The following is an 18286-nucleotide window of genomic DNA, read 5'->3' as shown; positions in this document are numbered from 1 at the left end:
CAATGCAATCACAGAAGCTCTTAATTCTCGGACGACTAATTTTCCATCCACCGATTGCATTGTCGAAGCTGTCAAAATATGCCTGCAACACAACAATTCTCAATTTAAAGATGAAAATTTCCTTCAAATTCATGGGACAGCCATGGGACCTAAAAATGCGTGTAGCTATGCCGATTTAGCTATGGGAATAATCGATCAGAAGGCCTTGTCAGGTAATATTAAGCCTAATCTATGGTGGAGGTATAGAGATGATATCTTCGATCTTTGGACACTAGGACATGATAAACTACTTCAATTCACGCAATTCATCAACTCTCTTTATCCCACTATTAAATTCACCCTTGTTCACTCCCCTACTTCACTCGATGTTCTGGACCTCACGCTTAGCCTTGTCGACGGTTTTATTCAAACTGATATATACTCCAAGCCTACAGATAACCATATATATTTGTTACGCAATAGCGCCCATCCTGTCCATTGCTCCAAAGCTATCCCCTATGGTGTAGCCACCAGAGTCAGAAGAAACTGTTCTTCCTCTGAAAGTTTTGACAAACGAAGTACTGAATATCAAAGCTACTTAATTAATAGAGGATATAACCCCTCTCGGGTCAAACAACAATTTGAGAAAGTCAAATCCATTCCCAGGGAGAATTTGCTTGTTCCCAATATAAAGCAATCTAATAAGGTTTTTCCGTTAGTTTTAGATTACAATCCTTCTTTGCCAAGCATCGGGAAAATTCTATATTCCCATCGGCATCTCATTGACAATTCACCTTCCCTAGCCAAAATTTTCCCTAAGGGATCTATCATTCCCTCTTTTAGAAGAGCCAAAAACATTAAAGAAATCTTGGCACGACCTCGCCGCACCATATACACAGATATACAAGGTTGTTATAAATGTAAGGGGAAATGCGATCTCTGTAAGAATTTTCTAGTAGAATCGGATCATTTCTCCAGCACTTGTACAAGCAGGAAATATTTCATCAGACAACACCTTCATTGTAAATCTAAAAATGTTGTTTACTTGATCACCTGTAACAAATGTAATGTTCAGTATGTAGGATCAACCACTAACGAGTTTAAAGTCAGATTTCGAAACCACAAATCGGCCATGAGCACAAAGAAGAACACTTGTGAAGTGGCAATACACTTTAACAAAGAAACTCATGTTTTGTCGGATTTCGTTTTCGTCATCATTGAACAAATTGGTAATTTTAGCGATCAAAATAGCCTCGACCATCGTCTGCTTACAAGAGAAGCTTTCTGGAGTGCACAACTTTGCACCCTTCAACCTTATGGTTTGAATAAAAGATCTGAATTCCACTCTAGGAATAGAATAAGATACAATTAACACCTTATTTTCATCACTCACAAGTGTTGTCCTTTTTATTTTTTATCTTTTATAAATTTAGGGATTTTGTTGTTCAAAGGCTCAATCAAGGATTTTGTTTCGGGGCTGAGAGTATAGCACACAATGCTTGAGTTCGGGTGCTGATGACTAGGATTTTGTTTATGATCCATTCAAAGGCCTTTTTTCGGATCCTGTCCCGAAAATGGCATTGTGAGCTAGAAAGCGCCTTTGTTCAGGGCCTTTGACTTGGGAATTTGTTGCATCATTTTCTCTACACTATTATGCAATACCCTAGTGGTCTAATACCTTTTTCCTCTCACATCATTGTTTTTATTGTTCTTATTTGTTATTTTGATTGCATTGTATATTTTTTAGCCTATTTAAGTCTTAGTCTTAGAGAGATTCTTATTCCAAGTATTTTTAACCCTGTAACTCTATACTGAAGAAGCCCGAAGGGCGAAACGTTTATTAAAGAGTTTTGGCCACGGAAGAAGTTCGCTGTTTACTCTTTCTACACAAACTACAATTTTCGAGTGCAAGCGTGTAGTATCCTTTGGATCCTTCTTCCAAGCGGCATCACCGTTGGTAAGCCAATCTTCATTCAAATATATATTTATATATATATATATATAACTGCAGACAGTACTGTTTCGGCCTTCTGGGCCTCATCAGTACAGTACTGATGTCTGGGATGGAGGTTAAGCTTATAAAGCCACCCCAAATGTCCCACACATGTGGTACATCTAAGCCATGCCAGAGTGCTCAAACTAACGAGCTAGTGAGCATGCGCAATTGCTAGCGGCAATGACTCATCCCAGTAGAGTGCTCAATTTGGACATGAAAGCAAAAGCTTTGTAATGCCAAAGAGCTATATCTAACTGCAGACAGTACTGTTTCGGCCTTCTGGGCCTCATCAGTGCAGTGCTGATGTCTGGGATGGAGGTTAAGCTTATAAAGCCACCCCAAATATATATATATTATTATTTTTTTTATGGCCACTAAATTTTTAATACAGTAACAACATAATACAACACTTAACATACTTAAAAAAGAAAAACTTTACAAACAGATTACAATATTGCGTCACTATGATCGATTAGGGGATACCTAATTGCTTGTCAATAGGGAGTGCAGATCGGATTAGTTAACAAAATTACATGACAATAGCCAGAAAAACAGAGGGAGAAAAAAAGGAGAAAACATTCAGACAGTCACAGCGACCAATTATTTTATGCCACTTCTTTTCGAATGCTTTTTGCCTTCCTATTGTGACTGAAATTTGTTTTTCTAACTGTAAATTGCCTTTAATCTGATAAAGGTATTCTAATATCGAAGGTTTAGTATTGTTGTATTTACAGCTAAAAATATAGAACCTAGCTTGAAATAGGCAGTGGTTAACTAAACTTTCTCCTTTTTCGTCATCAAGACCTAAACACACAGATTTCTTTAGAACTTGAGAGGTTTGGATTACAGTCTCCCCTTCTTAAAGGGAAAAAATAAAAAAATAAAACTAAAAAGTCATTATCCGATAGTGCCTAAAATCTGAACGAAAAAAAGAGTTTGTCATTTCCTTTCCTAATGGGTCATTAATCACTGGTAACGGTCTGTCTTCACTGCGCTCTCCGCTTTCCCGTTTGATTGTGCATAGAGTGGAGAGCTTGTTACACGCTCTAAACCATAGATATTTGCAAACTCTTGAAACTTGGCTGAGGAAGATGGTTGGCCGTTGGCCGACATAGGTAGGTCTAGTATCCCATGTCGTGCTAGGTGGGCTTTCAGGTCTACTCGGCAGTTCGTGACAAATCAGAGGCTCTTTTCCTTGTTCTGCTGGTTGACTGTTGCAGGCACCACACTTCGAGACTTCTTCAACACCCTTGCTCATCCTGACCAATAGATGACTTCCCTTGCTCTCCGAGGGGAGCCTTGAAATTGCATCCGTGTCCACCTGAACCTTCCCCACGGGGTACTAAATGTGGACAGGAGACTGTTCTCATCATCGAGTGGTACATGCCAAAACCCATTCGCATATAGCGGTAGCAGATCATCTATCACTGAAAGGGATAGTGGTTTCTATTGAGAGTTGCACTAGCTGAGGGGCTTTGGGTCGGTACATAACCTTATCTTCCCGTTACTTTTCTTAATAACGACTAGCATTGATGAAATCCAATTCGTTGGGACATCTTAAGGTTGTAAAATGCCTGTCTTTACTAAGCGCTCTAGTTCCTGTTTCAGTGGATCCCTCAAAACAAAGGGGAGTTTCCTTACTGGGAGTACTACTGGTTGAACTGACTGGTCAACCTCACGGTGGAGCTTTTGTTCTAGTTTCCCTTCTCCTGAGAAAATATCGTGAAACTCGCTCGCTATATCTGACTGTGTGGAAGCTGTATGAGAGAGAAACATGTTGTTGTCAGCATTTACTGTGATAAGACCAAACTGTTGTACTGATTCAGAACCTAAAAGTGCTGTATAGCCTTGTTTATATTCATTGCTGTGAAATTGACATCGTAAATTCCCGCGACCTGCTCCCGTCTGACCTTGTAGCTCAGAGCAGCGGTGATCTAACCCCGAATGTCGTGGGTTTAATTCCTACCCTGTCAGAGTTCTTCTCTGTCCTCGGGTGGGCTCAATACTATTAGTACATCTAACGCTCACATGGTTTACGTGGGTAGAAAACTAGCGTACTACATTACCCTCCAATAGTTAATTCTGTTGAAAAATAAATAATTAAAAAAGGGCTTTGACCAGAAGGTCTTTACAGATCGCCATCTTCGTAGTGCCTCCCAACATGCCTCCCAATCCGGCTGTGATCAATTCAATCCTTGGTAGTTCTTTTGTCTGTACTGTCCGGTAGCGACTCAGACGAGGAGCTTTCTCAAAGTGTCACGGTAAGTTTCCTATGACACTGATTGCCAAGTTTTAAGGTCTCGGTAAAGGGAAATGAGGTGTTCGCACAAAAAAAAATTGTCGCGCCGCTATTTTTTGGATAGGATCATACAGTTACTATATATCATGTTAAAGCTAATAGATTGAATTATTTGAATAAAGTTTGGAGGCCTCACGATCAAACTCAGGACGACCGAGTCTGCTGCTTCACTTTATTGCGAAAATAACCGCACTTTGTTGCATGTTAGTCACAGATGAATGCACTCCAATACCGTGTGAGGAATTTTTAATGTCTTACTTTTTGTCGAAACTCTCATCTCAGTCTTAATTCGGGCAAAAATACGCCATAAAATCAGCCTCCAAAGACAAACGAAAAATTCCTCACACGTTGTATGGGGTAGCACAATCAATCATCTATTAGAAGTGAAAATTTGGAAGCGATATCTTAAAACCCGTCGGGAAAGGAGGTCCCGAGAAGTTGTAACTTTGGCGTCAAAGTAAAGCCCTAGAAGTAGAAAATCTAGGGACGTATACAAAACATGGACCCCTTCACGGATCGATGCGGTCTATGGACTACCCCTGTAAACCACCCCTCATTTTGCAAAGTTACAAGCAGAAAAATCTTTAGACGAAATTCACACTCCTCTGGACAATTTAAGCAATTGTCTCTAATTATAAGCACCTGAAAAATTCAGGCGGCTCCAACGGGATTCGAACCCATGCCCTCTGCGATGCCGGTCAGTGCAATGTTCTACCAAGTGAGCTATGAAGCCACCCATTTGTTGGGCTCATTTGTTCCGGTGAAGGACTCCATGAATGAAATGAACTTATAATTATTTGAAAAGCGGATTATAGACGAATCCCCTTGGAGCCACCAAATAGGTGGTATAAGTGTCTATAAAACAGGCTATTCCTTAAATCAGTAGCCCATAACTAGGAGGGAACAACAGCCCTATATTCCTGTCACGGCGTTTTCACAGACCGTGATTAATTTTAAGATTGAATTTCCCGCTAATGAGACTCCTGCAGGAGGAGCCCGATGACCAATCACAAGAAACTAGCTTGGCGTCATAGCGTCACCGCACCGGGCTAAAAATAGATCGTACATGGGCTCCTGGTCTGCAAACATACCGTGTCACACCGTGGCTTTGGCTACGTTTACACGGGTCCGGACAAATTTTTGCACAGACGAATTTTGTACCTGAACCGCCTGTTTTCATGTAACAGTGCAAATTCTGTTACAGATAGCAGTGGTGCATGTTTACATGGGTCCGTGCAAATTTTGAGACCAGTCGCCGCATTTGGATGGCTTTTTTTTCAACTCTCTGCTGTGACTGATTAATCTAATGCTTTCAGCCAATCACGTTGTAGTAGTTGAAGTACGCGGCAAATCAAACATGGCGGCAGACAAAACCTTTATGATCCTTTATGTGGACAGATAAAATAAATGCGTTGTTGCATATAGTTTTAGACTACAAAGTCGGAAAAGTAGGCGAAGGAGTTGACTGGGAGACAGCGAGGAGCAAATACGAAGACATAACCAAAATGTTTTTGGAAAAGTACCCTGATAACGACAAGAACAAATTCCCCCGAGGCGGCAGGAAGCTTCAACAAAGACAGAATCCTAAACAAACTAAAAAGTATCGTGCCTTTGGTTTTTGTCAAATTTGATTTTAAACAGAGGGAAATGTAACTTTATGAGAGGAAAGAAATTGCGACCTTGAAACATTTTTGTATAGCAACCAAAAAACAGAAGTAGACCCCATGCCTTAACCTCTCTAACCGTGAAAAACCTTGCACGGTTCGGGTGTTTTCACAAGTCCGTACGCATAGTGAACTGTGTCGGTCCAAAAGTTGACCTGCTTATTTCAGGTCCCAAACTTGCACACTTATCCGCTCAAAAATTCGTCCAGTTCCACCGGTTCCGTGTGAATGCAAGGTGGAACCGTGCAAGTTTTTGCCCGTGCACAAATTTGTCCGGATCCGTGTAAACGGGGTCTTAGTGTGGGAGTTTTTCGCTCCCAGTCATTGCTTCCCGCTTAAATTTTCGACATAAGTGCGAGGGTCACTTCTCTCTTTCGTCTAAAGACCTTTCTGCTTGCAAATTAAAGCTCATTGAGTGTACAAAATAAGGGGTGGTCCAAAGGGGTAGTCCATGGACCGGGTACACAGGGGAAATCCAAAAATCGAGCTTGAAGATTTCGCATGCAGTTCACGGTTTGCTGAATACGTCCGTCCCCTACTTGAAAGGCAACTATGCTAAGCCAATCAGCGTTTGGGCACGTGCTTAGATACCAGACCGCTCGTGAACGCTGTCAATTGACACCCGATCATTTCATGTGTGATGGACATGATACATCAATCATTTTTCGTTAGCGTTTTTTTAAATGCGTTTCTTCACTTTAATTGTAAGTCTCGTTTTTAAGGTTAGATAAAGTTGTTCAATAAGCTTCTCAAAAGGTACAACAAAAAAAGGAAGGTGACACAAACACCAACCCGCCATGCTGATCAGGCCCACAAAGGCCGAAACAGCTGTCCATGACTGCTAATTGACCGGGTGAAATGGTTGCCGGGTTGATGTTTGTGTCACGTTGCTCTTTTCGTTGTACTTATCAAAAGGTCACTTTAATTTATAGATTCTGCAACCCAGAAGTGATCGAAATTAGTGATGTCAATGATGGAACGGTGAGGGCTAATTTGTTTTACTTTGACTTAAGCCTGGTTTCCATATGATCTGCCACGGTCTGCGATCAGTCTGCGACACGATAAAAACAGATAATGTATGCGCGCCATAATGCCTGCCACGTTTTCAGATCTCCGTAAGTTTCTTAGTTTCTTGTTTTTGTTTATGTATTTTTCGTGCTCTTTTGCAACGGTTTTTCATCCTAACGTTTTTTGTGTATTGGACAATCAGCGTACACGGACGAAACGATGTTTTTCTTGCTCCAAAGGGCGCTCATGTTTCAATCCTCATCGACCTATCACTACTTGAAACATTCAAACATGGCTGTACGTGTTTGCTGTTGCCCTCGAGAGATTTAACCATCTGCATGGTTATCGAGAGTAATCCTGGACCACCCTATTCCTTGCTGAATGCCCATCTTTCTGCTGTGAGGTTCGACTCTATGCCTGCTCGACACCCCTCCTCCACAACCTCAATCGGACTGGTAAACGTTTTCGCCCGCAAGGTTTACATCCGAGAAGAGCTATTTTCTATCCGCGCTCAGAGCCACCGGTGGTATAACAATTTTCTCTACTACCGTCTGAAATCACTGGGGATTTTTGAATATCGTGGCCGACGCTCTTGCTTTTCTTCAAAGCTTCGTTTACGGACAAATAAACAAGCTATCCCTGCTATTTGTTCACGACGTTGTAGGGAAGATGCGTGTGCCTCATATAACATTCGACAAACATTTGGTTCTGCTCGACTGGCCAGGAAGGGTGGCCTTAATTTGATCACTATTCTGGAAGATTTCGAGGACGAAAATGGTTCTTTTGAGGTTTTGTGGTTTAAATTGCACCGGACCCGTTTCCCAAGGGGCATCTCAAGCATTATTGCTGGCATTGTTTATCATCCATCAAAAGCAACAAATTCTATGATGTTGGACTATTTGACTAAATGTTTAATGGACTTGGAGTCTAAATACCGAAATTGCGGTCTTCTTGTATTCGGTGACTTCAACCATCTGAAAGACGCAAGGTTCAAATCAAACTTCAACCTGAAGCAGATTGTGCATTTTCCTACTCGTGGGCAAAACACTCTCTACAAGATTCTTTCCAACCTTCAGGATTACTACGACACCCCAGTTGAACGTCCCGCTTTTGATCTTTCAGATCATAGCTCAGTTGAAGTACAGCCAAAGGAAAGGGTTAAAACATCGCAAACAATACAAACTGTTATTTCAAGGGACCTGCGACCAAGTAATCGTCTTGCAATACGAACGTATCTCTATGAAGTCGATGTTACTGCGATGATTAGAGCTATGACCACTTGCGAAGAAAAGGTGTCGATGTTACAAACGATCATCAAAACTGGCCTTGATTTTGTTTTGCCGATCAAGCCTAAAATTGTGTTACCGAACAGAACCACCATGAATAAATTCCACTCTTAAGAACTTGATTCAAAAGCGACAAGTTGCCCTGGGCCGCGGAGACCGGGCGGAGTTTAACCATCTGAGAAATCTTGTTGACCGAGAACGTAAAAGATGCCACGCGAAGTACTACGAGTGTAAAGTGCAACATCTAAAGGGGTGTTCCCCAGCTAAGTGGTGGGGCGAAATCAAGAGACTTACTGGAATGGAAGGTCCCATTGGATCACGTGATAATGTCTTAAAGTCCGTTCATCACTTAGAAGGAGCTCGTGGTCTCTCGGCAGATGATCTTGCAAACCACATCAACACAGCTTTCTTAGCCCCAATGGAGGTTTTTGAACAGCTTACCCACAATCCATTTTGGGGGGGACGCTTTTGTGTCCTCGAGCAGAACTATGAATGATGATTTCTCACCGCTATCAGAGTTTTCTATCTTTACAAAGTTATGCTCTATTAATCCAGCCGAGGCACAAGGACCGGACGGTATCCCCGGATGGCTCCTAAAGGAGCATGCGGATCTTTTGGCGCCACCCGTCATGGATATCATGAATTCATACCTCCATTCGCGAAGGTCGGTTGCCCTTATCTTGGAAAGAAGCAGATGCAGGGGCACCCAACGAATCTGTTCCTCACATTATCTGTTCCCCAGAGGAATCTTGCTGGCTGGCAAAATACAGGTGTTTCGATGAGCTGGCTGGGAAATTTTGTTATTGATAGAGGTTTTGCTTGGGAATTACTGACTTTTTCTAGCATTTCAATCCGAGCTGGCTGCAGAAACTCTGAAGACTGAGGACGACTGAAAAAAAAAAAACAAAAACAAAGAACCCATTCCCTCTCCCAAACATACGACGGCTGGTCACAGTGATTGCGCTTGCGGAAAAAAACCTGTTTTGTCCCGGTTTTGTCGTTTTTGTTCGGTCGTTTTGGATCGAGGAATTTGAAAGGGCGCGGAATTCCTGGCTGGGAAATAAATTTGATCAGCTGGCTGGGAAACCAACCAATTTTATCTAGCTGGATGGGAAATTTCTTGTGTGTCTTGCTGGGAAAAAGGAACAGACAATGTTTTCCCAGCAACACTGAAAAACACCTGAAAATGCGTTAATAACATTTATTTTCATTAACTGGGGTATAATAATACATTTTACAACAAATTGGTCGTTGGGTGCCCCTGAAACAAAGACCTATCCAAGACATCAACAAGCACCTTCGCCCTATCTCCCTTACACCTATCCTTTCCAAGATTGCAGAAGATTATGTTGTTCATGACTTTGTGATACCCGCCGTGCTAAAGAAAATCGACAAAAGGCAATATGGGACAATATCTAAATCATGCACTACACACGCACTTGTTAGCATGATCCATAACTGGCACGTCAGCTCTGATGGGAACTCGGCCGTGATTAGAGTGGTTTTATTTGATTTCCGTAAGGCGTTCGATCTTATTGATCACAATATCTTAGTGCGTTAACTTTTAGATTACGATATTCCGAACCACATATTATGCTGGATTGTTGACTTTTTATCGGATCGGAGACAGAGAGTTAAACTGGCCCAGGATTGCTTCTCCGAATGGCGTTACATTCCAGCCGGTGTTCCACATGGGACAAAGCTTGGGCCATGGCTATTCTTAATAATGATTAATGATTTGAATGCAGGAGAGGCAGATATGCGGAAATATGTGGATACCACAATCTCTGAGGTGATAACTAAATGCCAAGAGAGCTGTATTCAGCAAATGGTAGACGATCTCGCAATACAAGCAAGGGATGACGGTTTTCAGCTAAACGAAAGAAAATGCAAAGAGCTTAAGATTTGCTTCGCAAAAAACGAACCAGAATTTGACCCTATCTGGGTTAACCGTCAGACCCTAGAGACTGTGAACAGTGTGAAATTATTAGGACTCAATATAAGCAGTGATTTAAAATGGAATGCCCATGTGTCAGAACTAGTTAGGAAGGTTTCTACAAGATTATATTTTCTAAGACATCTTAAGAAATCGCATGTTGCCACAAGAGAGCTTCTTCTATTTTACATTACATGCATTCGGTCTATATTCTGGAGTACGGCAGTCCAGTTTCTCATCGCGCTTCACCAAGTTATCTGAGCGAAGACCTAGAAAAACTTCAAAAAGGCGCTATGAAGATTATTTACCCCGATCTATCGTATGCTAAGGCTCTAGAACTATCTGGACTTTTAACACTGTATGATGGAAGAGAGGCAATTGCGGCAAAGTTGTTCGATGAAATATGTGCAAATCAAGCTCACAGTCTTCACAAACTACTTCCAAGTAAATACCAACCAAGCTACTATCTGAGAGAACAAAGAACATTTGTCCGTCCGAAGTGTAAAACTGAAAGATACGGCAAGAATAGTTTTCTTTTAAGTTATGTTTATAGTAGTTGAGAACTAGATATAATTTTGTTTTTTACTGTACATAGGAAATTGACGCATGCTTTTTAATTTGTGATTCTATATACCAGTTTTTAATTGGTAAATTATCTTGGATCACCCCTTTTTTTATTTAGCCGTAAGGCCCTGCAGGTTTTGGCTGCAATTTTAAGGTGAATAAACTATCTATCTATGTATCTAAAGACTATCTATCTCTACGAAACCAGGCTTTTAATGGAAAGTAACGTGTCAGAGATGATTTGTGTCCTATCGGCGACACACTTTTGTTCGCCTTGAAACACCTCCGATCAGACTTGAAGTAAGTGCGCTCCTTTTTCTCCTCGCTTCGCTGAGGATTAGCGGTATGCTTGTCTGCGATCGCTTCAGATTCAAATGGAAACAATTTCCTCCTGTGTTTATGATCGTCTTCGATAAGACCGACGCAGACAGCTTCCGATGGTCGCAGACCGTTGCAGATCATATGGAAACCAGGCTTTAGTGTAACACAAGTAAAAAAAAAAAAAACAAGAGAAAGAATTACCTACACGAGTAAAAAGTTTGTATAATTAAACCGAAAACTTACACGCTTTAAGGCCTGGCCAAACGCTCGCAACATTTCAACGCAACATCTTGCAACATTGTTGGGCACAACATGTTGCATACGTTTGGCCACCCTGTTGTGATATGTTGCGATGTTGCAACATGTTGGATGATGTTGGATCAAATTTGAAAACGGCCAAATTTTTCGTGCAACATTTTGGATGTACTCGTTTGGCCACGTTCACGCAACATTGTTGCGCTAGGGCATGCACACTAGGTCCACTTCTTGCGCGCCAGGGATTAAGCCGGATTTGCATCTGTAAATTTACTCACCGTTCTCCATGTTGGGATCGAGGCACGACCAAGATGACGATTTGTAACGACGTCCTGGTCAGCAGAAAACCAAAGCCCCTTTTTAATTGTATTTTTAAGAATTTTTTTTGTTGGTATTATTTTGGGGGTTTCGTGATATTCCGGAATGTTCCGGTGTTCCAGTGTTTCAGGTACCACTGTTCGCTGTTGTAGCACATGCCAAAGGAAAGCGGACTCTGGGGACGAGAATGAAGTCCAGCGTGAGATCTGTTTGAAAGCGGATCTGTTTCAGGGTGTTGGCTTTGGATAGCTTCAAAGAAGAGGTCGAGGTCTGTAAAAGCTGTCATTACTCTGATATTATTTTCAATAATCCTCGAGAAAGTAGATCTTGTGCTAAGTTAAAGACAGTTTACCATTGGTTTTGAAACGTTACAGGACTTTGTCGATTGCAACATGAACGTTTTGTGGGCTATCATCTGGTTGCTTGTTCTCTGGTTTCTCGCTTGGCCTATCGGATTTTTCTGCGCTGGTTGGTACGTTTGCTTGTCGCCGATTGAAGCTTGTGCAGAAGGAATCAAAGCGCTCACCGAGCTCTTAATGCGTGGCGTACAGTTGCCCCTCGAGGTCGCCAAACACATGGTCGAAGGCAAGCAAGGGTGGTAAACGAAACTAAAAATCAAAACGAATGGCGCACAAAGTGGACTTTGCAAATACGGACAAGCGTATCCTGTTTTCTGTTGAATGTATTCTTCTCTTGGAGTTATGTACCTTGACGACAATAGAATAGTTGGAAGAAGATAACTGTTTTAGTTTTATGCATTATTTGCCCTTGGACTTTGTTTGTACTGCTCATTTACATACTACGAGCCATTGCACAACGATTGTATTGTTATAGGAGTTACAACATAGCCTGCGAAAGCATAAGTTTCTCTCCTCGCGAAACGTCCCCAGCGGCGAAGAGCGAAGGAGAAACGGATGCTTTCGCAGGCTAGTTACAACAGAGCCACGATAAACCTGTTGATCCTAGTTTCTCGGTCACAATTTATTCTAAACTGTTTATTCAAGAAAAAAAAAAATCAAAGGTTCGTTCGCATTTGTGCTCTCTGATTAGTATCCTACTGTATATTAAAGTCTCAAGTTTTGCACGTGATCGGCGGCTGGTTTCGAACGATGTTTTATTTCAATGCCAAGACTGTATGACTTAAATTATTTCAGCGCCGTAATCAAATACACCCAGGAAAACAAATTATCTGCTAAAGTAGTATAAACCCTGATGCAGTTGAGCACTTTGAAAGTGTTCTTTTCAATTCATAGCCGGCTGTTAAAATTGTTAACCGTTCAGAAGAGCTCACCCTGTGAAACGGACGGAAACAAAGCAAACAATAAATTAAAGGAAACAATTGCCAAGGAAATCAAAAAAAGAACTTTTTCAAGCGTCACGCAACGCTCAACCCCACGAACTGTGTGACGCCTCAAATGAGCGAACCGTACATGGACTTGGAGGTTACTTTTGAGCGTATCATTTTCCTCGGCATCAGCAATGACTTCATGAACTTCAAACGAAGCTACCCTCTTTTCTCCTTGTTTACTAATGCATATTTTTACATCGATGTCCTTCGTTTTTGCGAATGCGAGCAGTCCTTCATAAATCAGTGGAGCGGTCCTCCTTTTAGTGAGGCAGTCGTGTTTTGTCACGCAAACGAATAAAATGACCGAGGGATGGTAATTCGTTTGCGTGACAAACACGACTGCATCGCAGTCTATTTTTGTACGAGCACATATATTTTTGACTATGACACACCACTACCATCCCCACCCTCAAAAGATAAAACTGATTTTATTCACGGTTGATTGACATTTCCAAAATGGGTAGTTTGCGATTTTCCATTGGCAGCGTATTATATCGCCACCTTCAGAAAGTCGGGCTAGCGTCCCAACCTTAGCTGAAATCCGCCAAATAATTCGTTTCTTATACCTAAATTAAATAATACCAGATTCTAAAACCGTCTACTACGTGACATCTACCTTTCATTTGCATACTGCCTGTACCACTCGATGACAGGAGCGACAACTCGTGGTCATTGCTGACATGGTCATGTCTAAACACGAATTATCACGCTATAAAGGGGGTATGTCCTTATGCTTAATCCTTATGCTTAATCGAACATCGTGGAGAATAAGGTTAGTGATTCCAATATTGATATATCAGTTGTTGTTGTTCTGCCCTTGATGGATTTCACAGATGCCGCAATGAAAACCTCGAAAATAATGTACAATTATGTACCGTTTAATTCTTGATATTGCTTTCAATGGCAAATCCCTAGTGCCTTTACTTCTTAACATGCACCATGTTTATTGAAATCGACTTGAAATCGACTTGTTCCTGAAAATCCCCTTTGGGGAGGTTCAATAAAGTATGTATGTAATGAGGTATTCAATGATTCTCCAATGGAATTCGGACCCATGACTTCCGTAATACCGGAGTGTCTAAAATGGCTTCATTTCATGATGTCCTTGAATGTGTGAGAGTAGAAGACACTGACCCCTACATGGACTACCCCGACGGACTAGCCAAACGGACTACCCCAAAAATACTATTTCAAGTCAGCACTATTGGTCGTAAGCAGCGTCACAATTAGTGCTAAGCCCAAACATCCATTTTAAACAGCGTTGGTCAACAGTATTTATGTCTAAGCACTCACTTGAAATAGTATTTTGGGGTAATCCGTTTGGCTAGTCCGTCGGGGTAGTCCATGGACTAGGGCTCAGTGTTTTCTACTCCCCCCTGGAATGTCATGGGAAAAATAACCCCACTCCCAACAGATGTGGCTCCAAATATCTTTAGGTAAATCGTCACATGTTGAAGCCCCTGTTGTTCAAGGCCAATTAATAAAATGACAGTGATCGTCTGGGAATGTATGTTTCGGACGTCAGTCACTCTCACAACCTGAAGCCGCTGTTACACGTTGAAACTTTTAGCTGAAACTTGTGTGTGTACAACGGAGTTGCGAAACAGGTTCAAGGAAGCCTTGCACCGTGTAACATGGTCGGTTTCGTGAAACTTTTTTGAACTTCCGTTACCAGACAAGTTTCACGAAAAGTAGAACCGCTTCGTACTTCTGCAACGGTCGCAGCAATTACAGTGGTGATAAAAACAAGAGTTTCACCGTTTAACACCACTTCGTGAAACCGGTCTCGCTCGGTCTTGTTACGCTACAAGGAAAGGTTACGTTTATTCAAACGTTGGCCGTGTAGCACTTATATTTTAAGCAGAGTTAACTGAAGAGAGTGTAGTGTAACGTGAAGTGCTAGATTTCTATCCCATATGAACCATGTGAGCGTTAGCCCTACTGATGGAACTGGGCCCACACAAGGACAGAGAAAAACTATGAGGGGTGGGCAAAATCATTGTATTAGTCCTAGAAATAAGATCCAGTGAAATATTCTGTCCAAGAAGCATGTTTGTCCCACCTACCGTCAGTTATGGACCGAGCTTTTTTTCCGTTGATTTATGACTCAGGCGCGAACCGCGCGGGCCATAAATCAACGGGCAAAAAACGGGGATCCGTAAGTTACATAACGGACCGAAAACGAGGCTTAAACTGCAATTACCGATCTATTATTAGCAGAGCGCAACTGTAGTTCAAATGAAATTTCCATGTCTAACTATTTTCTCTTAGATTTCATCGAGAGAGAAACAGAAACTGCGCAAAGGAGCCTATCGAAAAACTGCTGTGCAATATATAATGATCATTTTTACTGTTTCAGACACTTTCAGGAGTTCATTATTTAGTCGCCCAGACTTGGACATTGAATAAACTCATTAAAAAAGAAGAGGCAAGAGCGCGATCAAAATGAGTGGAGGGAGAGTCCTTTGGGGAATTGTGTGGTTCCTTGTCCTATTGTTCCTTGCTTGGCCAATCGGCTTCTTCTGTGCTGGATGGTACGTGTGCCTATCCCCGTTTGAAGCGTGTATTGACGGAATGAAGAGTGTTACCGCCTTACTGATGAAGGGAGTGACCTTACCGTTCACAGTATCAAATAGGATGGTCAAAGGAAAGAGCTACTCGTCAATTTAATTATTATTTTGTAAACCGTAAAAGACCACATGGCATCGCCCAGGATATATAATATAATGTGAGATACCAAGAGCAATGAAGGAAATAAATATCATTCTTTGGCTCCAAGGGGATTTCTACTGTTTATTAAGCAGTTTTCCTCTCAAAAAACAAACAAAGAAACAAACAAACAAAACTTCGATTTCATTTGATTTCATCTTCAGATTTAACTTGATCGTTCGGGGAGCAGGGATGGAGATACTCAGTCTGGCGGCATTCGCTTTTCAACAATGTGGCCCCGGTTCCGTTCCCCGACTCAACGTTACATGTGAGTTTAGTTTAGTTTGTTTGTTCTCTACAAGAGAGGATGAGGTAACAGAACGGATCCCCCATACATGCACCTCCTCCCATGATAGTTTTATTAAAATCTAACTTTAGCCAAGCAGCTATTTCAATTCGTTTTTTAAGGACGATCGTCGTAACATGAAGAACACATGGAAGGAGATACATAACATTCTTGGTAGAACCCTCAGCCCACTAAAGTTCTTAGCCTAATAATTGGAAATACCACTTACACATCCGCTAATAAAATCAGTGATGCACTAAATAAGAATGTCATTAACTACAGGCATATTTCCTAATGATTGGAAGGTAGCTAGAGTCTGTCCCATTTACAAAGGGTGATATAAAAAAGTACCGTATTTTCTCGATTAAACGCCCCCGGCGTTTAATTAAAAATTGGCAGTTTTGACCCGGCGTTTTTTCGAGGCCGGCGTTTATTAATGAACAAGGTGGCCTTGAAGTCCCTATTACAGTGCAATGCGCATTATCCTTCCAGAAAGGACAACACGTGGAGAGACTGAAACAACTTATAAACAAACGCTGGTTCGCGATTCAAACAACAGTGTGCACTACAACACAAGAAAGAAAGTGCGTCAATAATACAACATGAACACGGATACATTGCTATATTTTATTTCGCTGTGAAGCAACTATCCCAGTTCTTTTACGCCGGTATTTTTTCTTTGAACGTTTATTAAAATACCAAAACAGCATACTGTACTTGGCATGTCGTAACAGTGCCATTCAAGAGGTTACTACTTACTTGTAACCGGTCCTTGTGACCTCGACCCCGAATAAACGCCGGGACCCCGATAAAATGCCGGGGCCCCGATTAAACGCCCCCGGCGTTTATTCAAAAATCGGCAGTTTTGACCCGGCGTTTTTTCGAGGCCGGTGTTTAATCAGGGTCCGGCCTTTAATTGAGTGAATACGGGTTATCCAAATAATTATAGGCCAATATCTGTCTTACCAATTGTGAGTAAGCTTTAACCAATTTTGGTTTGTTTAATGCGGCATGACTTCTTGCTGATACACTGTTTGGCTTTCGTCCCTACCATTCCACTTTAACTGCCCTACTTGACGTAACCAATGACTGGTATTCTAATATGGATAATGATTTAGCCAAGCCTAAAAGCGGATCTCCCTGGTTATTTATTCTTACTACCTGTAGGGTTAGTGAAAATAAAAGGTTTCGATTTGTCCGCGTTGGAATGTTTCCGGTTGCTGCTTTAATAATGAAATCATTTTCTTTACTTTCTTCTTTCGAAAAATTCATTGCCTAACTAGTGAATTCCACAGTAAATTTTACGCTAAAAACCGATATCGCGTGAATCACGAAGCAATGAGTACGATATCGGTTTTTCGAGTGAAATTTACGTTGGAATTCATCAGTTTGGCAATGAATTTTCTTGAACCGCATGAGTTTTAAAAGAAAACAAGCACACCCTCGGCGAGCGAATGGAAAAGGAAAAAAGCCATTTAGTTCAAGGTCAAAGAAGAGTTTTACTGAAGTACTTTATTCCACTTTATCTCTGAAAACGAGATCATTCACATTTTGATGTATTTCATTGAAACACGCCAGGTTGGCTTGGAACATGCAAGAATCGAAAAACAATGAAAAACAGTGATATTCTTTGATCGTTCCTTTGGCAATATAACTTGTATAATACAAGATTCATAAACATTTGCCTCTCAGTAAATTAAAAGTAACTACATTACCATTAAACGTAACAATGGTATTATTTGTATTGTTACAACAATAATAAACTACTCATTTTGCAGATGTGTGAAAGATGAGTAGGGTAGGAGAGAGGTACTGGAGAGGATCAGGGAGGGGTAGAATAGAAGGGAGGAGACGTCTAGTTCTTTTTTAGACTCCCTAAAAGACCAAGCCCCTCTTTTTTTTTTGTAACTACATCTTCAAAAAAAAGAAAAATCCCTTTTTTAGACAGTTGATAAAAATAAAAACAGTTTAAAAAATTTGAAACGGTTTGAAAAAAAATTAACCGGTTTAAAACAAATTCAAAACCAAGAACAAGATTAAACCACAACACATACACGTAAAGTGGTCACCTTTGTTGAATACGGGTTGAATACAATTCCCATAGTTGTGACTGTTATGATGTAACAGGGACCATAACCGGTTCACTGTCTGATATTTCATGGCTGGTGCCAGAGGACCGTCTGTGTTTAAGCTGGGGTCACTTAGATCTGGTTTCAATAATTTTTTACAATGCCCCCCAATCAAAATGACATCTACCAGTGACACTTTTTCAATGTGCATGGACTTAAGGACGTTCGCGCGAAAATTTTTCAACATC

At 41.2% G+C, this 18286-nt stretch overlaps 1 long non-coding RNA gene across 4 annotated transcripts; it reads left to right on the top strand.

The window, feature by feature from the left end:
- The first annotated feature begins 11750 nt into the window (after positions 1–11750).
- On the top strand, positions 11751–17562 carry LOC138017844 (uncharacterized). 4 transcript variants are annotated; one of them, XR_011125932.1, is made up of 4 exons: positions 11751–11894; positions 12001–13746; positions 15334–15951; positions 17548–17562. It is a non-coding gene; the product is annotated as an uncharacterized lncRNA (long non-coding RNA). The 4 variants fall into 4 exon arrangements; XR_011125931.1 differs by lacking the exon at positions 17548–17562 and adding an exon at positions 16462–16476; XR_011125933.1 differs by lacking the exon at positions 17548–17562 and having other exon boundaries at positions 12001–13694; positions 15334–15752.
- Positions 17563–18286: the final 724 nt, after the last annotated feature.

The sequence above is a fragment of the Montipora capricornis genome, chromosome 9 (assembly GCF_036669925.1).
Source record: "Montipora capricornis isolate CH-2021 chromosome 9, ASM3666992v2, whole genome shotgun sequence".
In the NCBI taxonomy this organism is placed as follows: domain Eukaryota; kingdom Metazoa; phylum Cnidaria; class Anthozoa; order Scleractinia; family Acroporidae; genus Montipora; species Montipora capricornis.
Note: the sequence above shows the minus strand (reverse complement) of the source record. Positions and strands in the feature narration are given on the sequence as shown.